The 8,811-nt window shown below is 49.6% G+C and overlaps 1 long non-coding RNA gene across 1 annotated transcript; it reads left to right on the plus strand.

The window, feature by feature from the left end:
- Positions 1-5,331: 5,331 nt before the first annotated feature.
- LOC136569606 (uncharacterized) lies at positions 5,332-8,195 on the plus strand. Its single transcript, XR_010785398.1, has 4 exons — positions 5,332-5,489; positions 6,010-6,074; positions 6,694-6,757; positions 7,012-8,195. It is a non-coding gene; the product is annotated as an uncharacterized lncRNA (long non-coding RNA).
- Positions 8,196-8,811: the final 616 nt, after the last annotated feature.

An 8,811-nucleotide genomic window follows, 5' to 3' on the forward strand; every position in this document is an offset into this window, starting at 1 on the left:
CTGAGTCCCACGAGAGGTTGAGGAACCTCCGAGTGCCCCGAGTGGAAGCCAAGCCTTCGAGTCCTGCCAGCGGCTGAGAGCAGTCAATTCCGGGAGCAGCAATGTCGGAGGCCAGGGAGGAGCCACCAGCGCCCCGAGCCGTCCGGGTGTGCCGCATCTGCGTGGATTTCCTGCACAGCCCCGCTGCTGCCGTGGAGCCCTGCGGACACGTGTTCTGCCACGCCTGCATCCAGCCCCAGGCTGCCCCTGATGCCGCCGCCACCTGCCCGACCTGCCAAGGGCCCATCGGGAGCATCCGCGTGCTGCAGGATCAGGAGAGCCGCGCCGGGCTGGTCCCGCGCCGCCCCTGCCGCCGCCTCCATCCCTTCGTGGTGCGCTGGCGCCAGCGGCAGCAGCAGGAGGCGCAGGAGGATGCGGCTCCTGGAGGTGGCCGGCGCCGCAGACTGGCTGATGGGGACAGGGCCCCAAGCCCTGTGCCCCGCCAGCGTCCCCGGAGAGAGCTGGATGACCTGCGAAGAAACGGGCTGGGACAGCGGCCACCGAGGGGAAATGAAGCCATGGCCGCAGGAGACAACCAGCACCGCCCCCGTGTGATCTGATTTGATGTGGATCCTCCACGGCCCGTCTGAACTGAAAACCAGCATGTTGAGAAGGGCCTCGTCTGATTTCTTCTTCCCGTTTACTTCAAGACTAGGAGAGTGGGAACTGTGGGAGGGAAAGCATGTAGTTGTAGAAACTTGGGGATAGAGTTCGATGTTGCTATTAGAAGATTAGGATATTAGGATGTTAGGATGTTTGTTAGGATGTTAAGGATGTTTGTTAGGATGTTCGTTATGAAATAAACGTTTTTTCAATTTAAAGCGTTAGAAAGCAGTCATTCTTTATCAGCGCTGGACACACAGAAGCGTATCTATCTCCTTTAATCTGATGTGTGTGGTGAAAATTCACAAGAGGGTATTTATTCCATCCTGATCATACATATTCATTACAATGTGTCTCCTAGCTAATATGCTAACACCACTTCCCTAGAACTAATTTGCATGCGTTCACCTGTAACTGGAAGTCCTTTTTTGGTCCTGGAGGTCATCTAGCGGGGGGGGGGGGGTCTCGTGGTCATATTCACTGAATGCTTCAGTATTACTGGTGACCTTTCTTTGAACTTTTTCTTTGGTATGCACTATTGTTTTTTGTTACGTAACTTGCAAAAACCCCTCTGTAGTCCTCTATCTTTTTCTCCACTGGTTCCAGCTACATTTATCCTCCTTCATGCGTACCTTTAATCTTTTTTGCTAGTTAGCCCTAAAGCTCTATTCAGCATCTTCAGGGGAACTGAAAATTTCTAGTCTCTGTGTTATTTATCAAGTCCCCCCTTTTCTTAAGACTGTCTCTTTTAGGCAAGTCCCAATCCTTCATTTTCCAGCCCAAAGTGCTGCAACAACTGTAACAGTTAATACAAACACACACAACGATTAGAGTGACTGCCATGAATGCATAACAAGGCAAACAAACATTAATAAGGCAAACAAACAGCAATAACTGCTGTGAAACACCCACCGCACTCTGTGAGGCGGCGCTGGACCCACGGTGGTGGTAACACCTTCCCTCTGCTTCACGTAATTATTCTTGGCTATCCCCACTTTTCTACCTTCTTTCTTTTCCCTTTTATGAAAAAAAATAAAGGTTGAAATATCGCTTTGGATCCCAATATTTAACCTCGTTTGTGTTTTAAATCTCGCTTTCGGGTATGTTTAGAATCTAATTCTTTCCTCAATTGTGGATCGAGGCAAACTTGCCTCTCCTCCCCTTAAGGGGGATCTGAACACCCCAGCACCGGTCTGGGCTGGACTGGAGACACTGGGTGTTTTGATGGAAGGCTTCTCCTCCCGTTTTCCCTCACCCAGGAGCTGCCGTGTCACCGGGAAGGTGCGGTCCCGGGGGTGTCCAGGGGCTGTTTTGGGCTATCCAAGGGCTGCTTCGGGGTATCCCTGGGGTATCCAGGGGCTGTTTCGGAGTGTCCAGGGGCTGTTTCGGGGTGTCCCGGGCTCTCCCCTCACGCCGCTCCCCCTCCGGAGCACAGCGCCCCCGTGACGTTCAGCGAGAACGCGCCTGCACGCGGCCCCCCCACGCCCCTTGGCCGTTGGCCACGCCCCCAGCGCGACCCCCTTGCGACCCCCCCCCGCCATGTCGGAGGAGAAGCCTCCGGTGAGGCGGGGAGAGGAGCGGCTGGAAGGGAGGAGCCGGCGGGAGGGGAGCGGCTGGAAGGCGGGGAGGGAACGAGGAGCGGCCGCCTCTCCTCGTCCCGGGGGCGCGGCTGTGGTGCGGCTCCGCCTCGCCCGCGGCGCGAGGCCGCGAGGTGTCCCGGCCGGGGGCAGCAGGGGCGGCCTTGGTGCCGCAGGATGTGGCGGGTGCTGTCCGGCCCGAGCCACAGAACTACTGGCAAATGAAGCAAAACAATTGAAGTCCAGCACGAGGATGGAGCAAGGGATCTCAGCTGGGCTTTGGGATGCAGCTGCTCCCAGTGCAGTAAGTGAAATACTTTTGTAAAAGCCAATAGAAAAAGCAACAAAGCCTAAATATCTGGGCTGGGAAAGCAGGTGTTGGATGTGCTCCTCACAGCCAACATGGAGTGCTGGGAAAAAGCATTGGAGAAGGACTGGAGAGAACTCATCCTCATGAGCTGGCCACGTGTGCTTGAGGCAGTGGGATGCTGGAAGCTCTTTAAAGGGTTGGAGGAGAAATCTCCCAGAAAGCTGTAAGTCATTGGCTGTCTAACATCACATATATATAAAATATAATATGAGGAAATATTGTTAATGGGCTTGATGACAGAAAGGAGGTGAGACAAGCCCCTGCATGCATGCTGGCTTGCACAGTGTCCACCAAAGGCTGCCCAATACATTTGCCTTCCAAGCAGGAATTTATTTAAGGGTCCACAGCTCCCAGGACAGCTGATAGGGATAGAAATTAAGCAGATGTTTGAGACAGGCCTTAAATGAGGGTGGCCCTACAAAACATAGAATGTCTTAGTATCAAATAATCAGTTGCCCGCAAGGGAAAAAAAAAAGGTTTAAACTAATATAAAAAGGCAGGAAAGTGGCTGAGGTGGGATCCCACTCCAGCAGAGGAGCTGCCAGGAGGAAGAAGTCTGGCTCTGTAAAATTCCCGTTCCTAAACAATGGTGCTGGGAAGGTCGGTGACACGGGGGAGGTAGGGCTAATAATAACAAATACCATTAGAGTTATACCTTACATAGAGAAAACTGCACTGGAACTGGCTTTCCAAGAGCCCAGCAAAAAGCTTTTGTTTAATTTATGGGGCTCAGGCTATTTTTAGCTGGCGGATCCTTGGGGTTTTATCTGGGATCGCTGCTCTGAGCCAGCAACTGGAACATTTTAATTGTTTGCTCTGGATTTAGGGTGGGTTGTTATTTTTTTCTAAAGGGAGAAAGAGGAAAGCAGGTGCTGCGGCCTGACCTTGCTGGTCTCCAGATTTCCTTGGCAGCACCTTCTGGAGTGGGGAAAGCAAGTGGGTCTTGGAGCAGCTCTGTGCCTCCTGGGAGACTTTTTGGGGTGGTGCTGGGGGGCGATCAGCTGGAACCCCTCTCCTCCAGCCCAGCCAGCACCCCACACTCATCCCCAGCCCCTGCCAAAGGCCAGCAGCCAGCAGGTGAGAGGGTGGCAGGGGGACACCGTGTCTCCCCATCCTCTGGTTGCTATGCAGGTCTAAAAATAGCCTGGGCAGTGCGACAAGGAGGGAGCATCCCCTTCTTCCAGGAAAGCCAGAAGCGCTCCAGGGCTGCAGGCGGCCGTGCTTTGTTTGTCAGGAAAGCCCTTTGGTATCTGCCTGCAGCAGGGATGTGAGAGGAGCCATCTGCTCGGGGACAGGAGGTGTTTACAGCAGCAGCCCGGGCGCAGACGCCCTCTGCAGAGCCTGTCCCTGCTCGGAGCTTGGCCCCGGTGCAGGCAGACACCTCTCCCTGTGCTCCTGTAAAGGTGCTGGTGAGTTGAGGAGACAGAAGGGAGGCAATTAAAAGCAAAGCAAAACACCTCAGCCTTGAATATGCTGCCAGGAGAGGGTGAAGTACTCCAGGACCCCCATCTGCCTGCACCCTGAGCGTAGGCAGTGGGACAGGAACCCCAAAACACTCTCTGGAGCTGTGCTGTCCCCAGGGGCCACTGGTTCTGCCAAGGGCTGCAGCCCAGCATCCCCTCCAGCTCTGCCCAGCCAGGATGCTGAGCCCCAGGGCACAGCTCTGGAGGGGCTGCCAGCAGCATTGCCAGTGCCCTGCATGGACACCAGCCCAGCTCTGGCTGTGCCCAGCCCCAGGGCACAGCTCTGGAGGGGCTGCCAGCAGCATTGCCAGTGCCCTGCATGGACACCAGCCCAGCACGTGGCTGTCACCCCCCATGCCAGCTCTCAGCAGCCAGCAGGGATTTCTGAGCTGCCCCAGGAGCTCCCAGCGTGGAGGAGACGGTGTTTTCAGTCCCCTCTGACCCAAGAGAATGTGGGATTGGCATTAAAGGGAAAACTTTAAGAAGTTTTTCTGAAGAACAGCAAAAAAAGCACAAGTTTTCAACCTTACTTCCTCCCTGCCTTTTTTTTTCTCGTTTTTGTCTCCCTACAGAGTAAATCTATTTCATTTGGATCCTGCTGACACAAATAACCCCAGGTTTTGGGCTGAAACATCAGCAATCACCTCTTTCCATTGCTGGCCAGCATGGCAAGCTAATTTTAACCTCCCAAGCTCCCTCCCATCTCCTGGAGGTTGTCCTGTTGCAGCCAGGGAGTGCTAGAAAATAGTGCATTGCCCACTCATCCAGCCTCCTTCAAGGGAAATATTTATATGATGCCAAAGAGAGGGTTTCCGTGGCAGTGATGACTCTAGCACCGTCGCCTTGGAAACCACTTGAGGCCATCTTGAAGGGTTTGAAAATCCCCTTCAGAGACAAATAAGGAGAGGGAGAGGAAAGGCCACTGGGATCAGAGTGGTGTTCTGGTCTCCCCTGACTTTCCTTGCCTGCTCCTGCTGAGCTGGAGAGCTGAAAGAGCCCTGGCTGGGATAAAACTCTCCCTATGCACGTTTGTGGAGCTCAGCACGGCTGCTCCAGGCTGAGCTGGGGAGCTGAAGGGCCGGGAGCCCTGGCTGCTGCCAGCACGCCCCAAGGGCAGGACTCGCAGGTGACTTTTGATCCAGATCGTCCCAGGCTATGCCAGAAGAGGCTGGGGTGGGAGGAACAAAGGGACTGGCTGCCGCTGCTGTGGGCGGGGGCGGACGAGCGGCTGCGGAGGCGGCTCCGCGGCGTGCTCAGCCTTGCGAGCAGAGAGCGCTCGACAGCGCTGGAATGACACGGCTGCTGAGTGCCTCAGTGCTCGTGGCTCTTCCTTCCACGCAAACAGATGGAGCGGCATCGCTGAGCAGTAAAACACAGCGATGGCCCGGAGAATGGCGAGCGCAAGGAGCGCCGGGCTGGATCCTTCTGATGGCACAGGTGCGATCCGCAAACTCAGCCCCTTGTGCCCCTACCCTCCCGACCCCCAGGGGAAATGCTCTCCAGCCTCGAGCTGCTGCAAGACAAAACGTGTGATTTGACACTAGGGTCCGGAAAAGGTTTCCGTTTAGATTAGCAAATGCCTCAATTGTTCTTGGTTACATCCTAGGATCGGTTTTAGGCAGTGACTTTATACCACTTGTTGGAATTTCTTGTGCAATGGTAAGAAAATAGGCAGGTCTGATACTGGTTTCGCTTTTTTTCTACTTCATGTTCCATGAGCTGCTTTTATCCAAGCAATTGTTTTAAAGTTCTACTGTAGGCGTTTCTGGTTCACTTTTTTTTTTTCTTTGCAGCACCCGTGACTTTTTTTTTTTTTTTCTCTAAATCGGCAGCAAATATAGCTGAGTAAAATTACCTTGGTTTTCTTCCTTCTTAAATGTTTTTATTGATAATCCTATTTGAATATGCAGAAAAGTGGGTATGTCCTGTAATATATCCTAGCTTTTCTTGTTTACAGGGTACTCAGAAAATACTTTTCCCTTAGAGTCCCACTGAAACATTCTCAGTGCAATCTCCGTTAAGGTATGTGTTTACAAATAAGCCACCATCAGCTGAGATATTTGCCTGTGTACCTTTTCCTGTAATTCAGAGCTTGCGTTCTGTGGTTTTTATGGTAAACCTATCAAACTTGTGAAACTGTTTTGCAAGTCTTAATCGTTGAAGGCAGCAAGAAGTGGTTTTAAAGCCTGTTCTTGAGTAGACAAAGGGAAAAAGTGTGAATTTGATGCTGAACTTGTCCTTTTTCATTTGACTTGCCTTGAATGATTTAGGAAGAGAGAGAACTAGAAAAAAGAGAGAAATAGAATTGGTTCTTGAGCCCTCCTAAAATGCTCCCCGTGATTCTGTGTGGAGCCAAAGTGAAGGGTGATGGAACAGAGCCCTGTGCTTTAGAAGGAAATCAATTTCAACCTGATCTCCACCCTGAGTCTCCCTAATTTCTGTTTTTAAAATGCAAACTAAGTTTAGGAAGTGTTGGAAGTTAGTATTTTGGGGAAGAAATGGCAGTTGCACCAACCGTTCCGTTTCCCAGAGGCTCTGGGAACGATTCATTTTGTAAGCGCTGTAACTGCAATCGGTTGGTGGTTCGGGGTTGGAATGTGCACTTGCCCTCCTCTAAAGCACTCGTTCATTTGCATTTCAGTGCCAGGAGTCTGGAGAAACTGGAGAAGAGCCCAAGAGACATTTTTCATCCTGAGATACAAAAGGTAGGAAGTGACTTTTTTTGTTTGGTTCTTTTTCTTTATGATTTCCTGGAAATAGAAGTAATTAAGTATAGATACTACTGGTTTGTTTCTTCCAGTAGCTAATAAGAATAAGAATAATAATCTAATACTACTTAAACTGTCTCTTTATCCATTGAACTGGCCATTTCAAATCCAAACTTCTAAACACAAATAAAACCATCATCCTTTTAGAATCTTTAATAGAAGGGGGCTAAAGATGCTGTTTTTGTTGACAGGATTTATTGGTTCTTGAAGGGCAAGAGGTGAGTACAAGCCTAACTACTTCTTGCTCACAGACCCGTCCGGTGAGTACAGCTTTGTATTTTGATGGGCTTTTGATGACTTCTAAATCAATTGCTCGTTACAGTAAAAAGAAGTAATGTTTTTTTGAACCTGACAGCAAAAATAACTTGAAGCACCAACTTAATAATAATTGATCACCCATCTAAGTTAATGGTTTTATGCTATACTATCAAAGTTTAAAGGTAAATTATCGTGTAGTAGGAGATAGTATAAAATGTATGTTCTGATGTGTAGGATGTATGCAAAGATTAGAGGAACCAAATTGTTATGTCTTCTGTTTGACTGTTTACCAAATAATATTTGGTTTTATTTTCCAGGGATCGGTGAATTTTAAATTTGGAGTCCTCTATGCTAAGGATGGTCAGCTTACAGGTGATGAAATGTTCAGTCATGGTGAGTTTTCCACCTTCTCCTTAATTGTTTTGCTCATCTGAAAAAAAAAAAAAAAAAAAAAAAAAGGTATGTTTATTATTTGTTACCCTGTTCTGTCCGTTTCCTCAGTATTTGCTGGAGCTCTGCTTACCCAAGCTTTGGGTAAAACAAGCTTTGGGTTCCTTCTGTCCCACTGGGTGTTGCCCAGTTTGGTTGCATCTGGTGAAATTCACCCTGAGCCCTTACAGAACCAGCTCAAACCACGTGAGAGCCATTCGCAGCTCTCTCAGGACACCCGGAGGAGGATGGGTGACGTTTCTGAGCATCTGGCAAGTGTACTTCTATCAAAACTCGGCCTGTGTAATTTCTGGGGAAAACCCTTCTGTATCCTGGAGGGTTCCTCAAACTCTGTTGAGGATCCAGTTAGCAGTTGCTTACCTGGATGGTTCCAGCTCCTCAAGTTAACACTTGTACTCTTGCCCTGTAGTTTAGATCTATTGTAGTTTTGTTATTTTGCACGATTTTACGTCTTTGGAAAATAACGTGCGTTTCACTCTTTGGAACCTCTCGGATCATTCTTTGGTGCAGCACCACCTAATGGGACACTTGGCTGCTGTGCTGAAGGGCTTGGTTACTAGGATTGTAAATCCCGGAGAGTTTGTAAGTCTTCTGTCCCCAGGGAGGTATCACGCTTTGTTCACTCTGTTTGTCAGGTGCTGCTTCTCGTCGGAAGTATTAACTTCAAACTGCCCTGTTCTTTTTTTAACTTTTTTTCCTGGTTCTCTCCGTAGGGCAGGGAAGGACTCTCGTATCCTGGTCGTCAGACTCAGCGCTGCCCGAGAAGATACAGAGAGTGTAAAAATCATAAGAAGCAAATAGGACTGCAGAGGAAACAAACTGGAGAGAACAAAAGGTGATATTGTTCTCCTTAGCCTGAATTAGAAACATCCCCTGTGCTTTGATGCCGGTGGCTGCCAGGGGCTCGTTAGGTCTTTTTAGGCAGGTGTAGGTGTTCACTTGTAGGTTCTATTTTTTGGCAAAGGACCATGAGAGAAGTTTATTTCTACATCCAAATAAACATTCATCTTATCTGAACATAACCTGTCATCCCATTTCTGACGTTAAGGACTCCTGTATAAATACTTGGGGAGGTTTTCTTTGTCGTTTCTGAATGGTTCCATTTTGGTTCCATCTACCTGCCGGATACTTGAACGAGTCTGAGGTGGTTTAATTGCGTACTGCTTCCTTGAAATTCTGTTGGTCTCTGCTTGGAACCCTTCTTGTAGTGCTTAATGAAAGACTTCTGATGGTGTTTTCTTGCCTGTTTGTGTTTAAGGTCGTGCTCTGATGCATTTACAGAA

The sequence above is a fragment of the Molothrus aeneus genome, unplaced genomic scaffold, assembly GCF_037042795.1.
Source record: "Molothrus aeneus isolate 106 unplaced genomic scaffold, BPBGC_Maene_1.0 scaffold_148, whole genome shotgun sequence".
NCBI lineage: Eukaryota > Metazoa > Chordata > Aves > Passeriformes > Icteridae > Molothrus > Molothrus aeneus.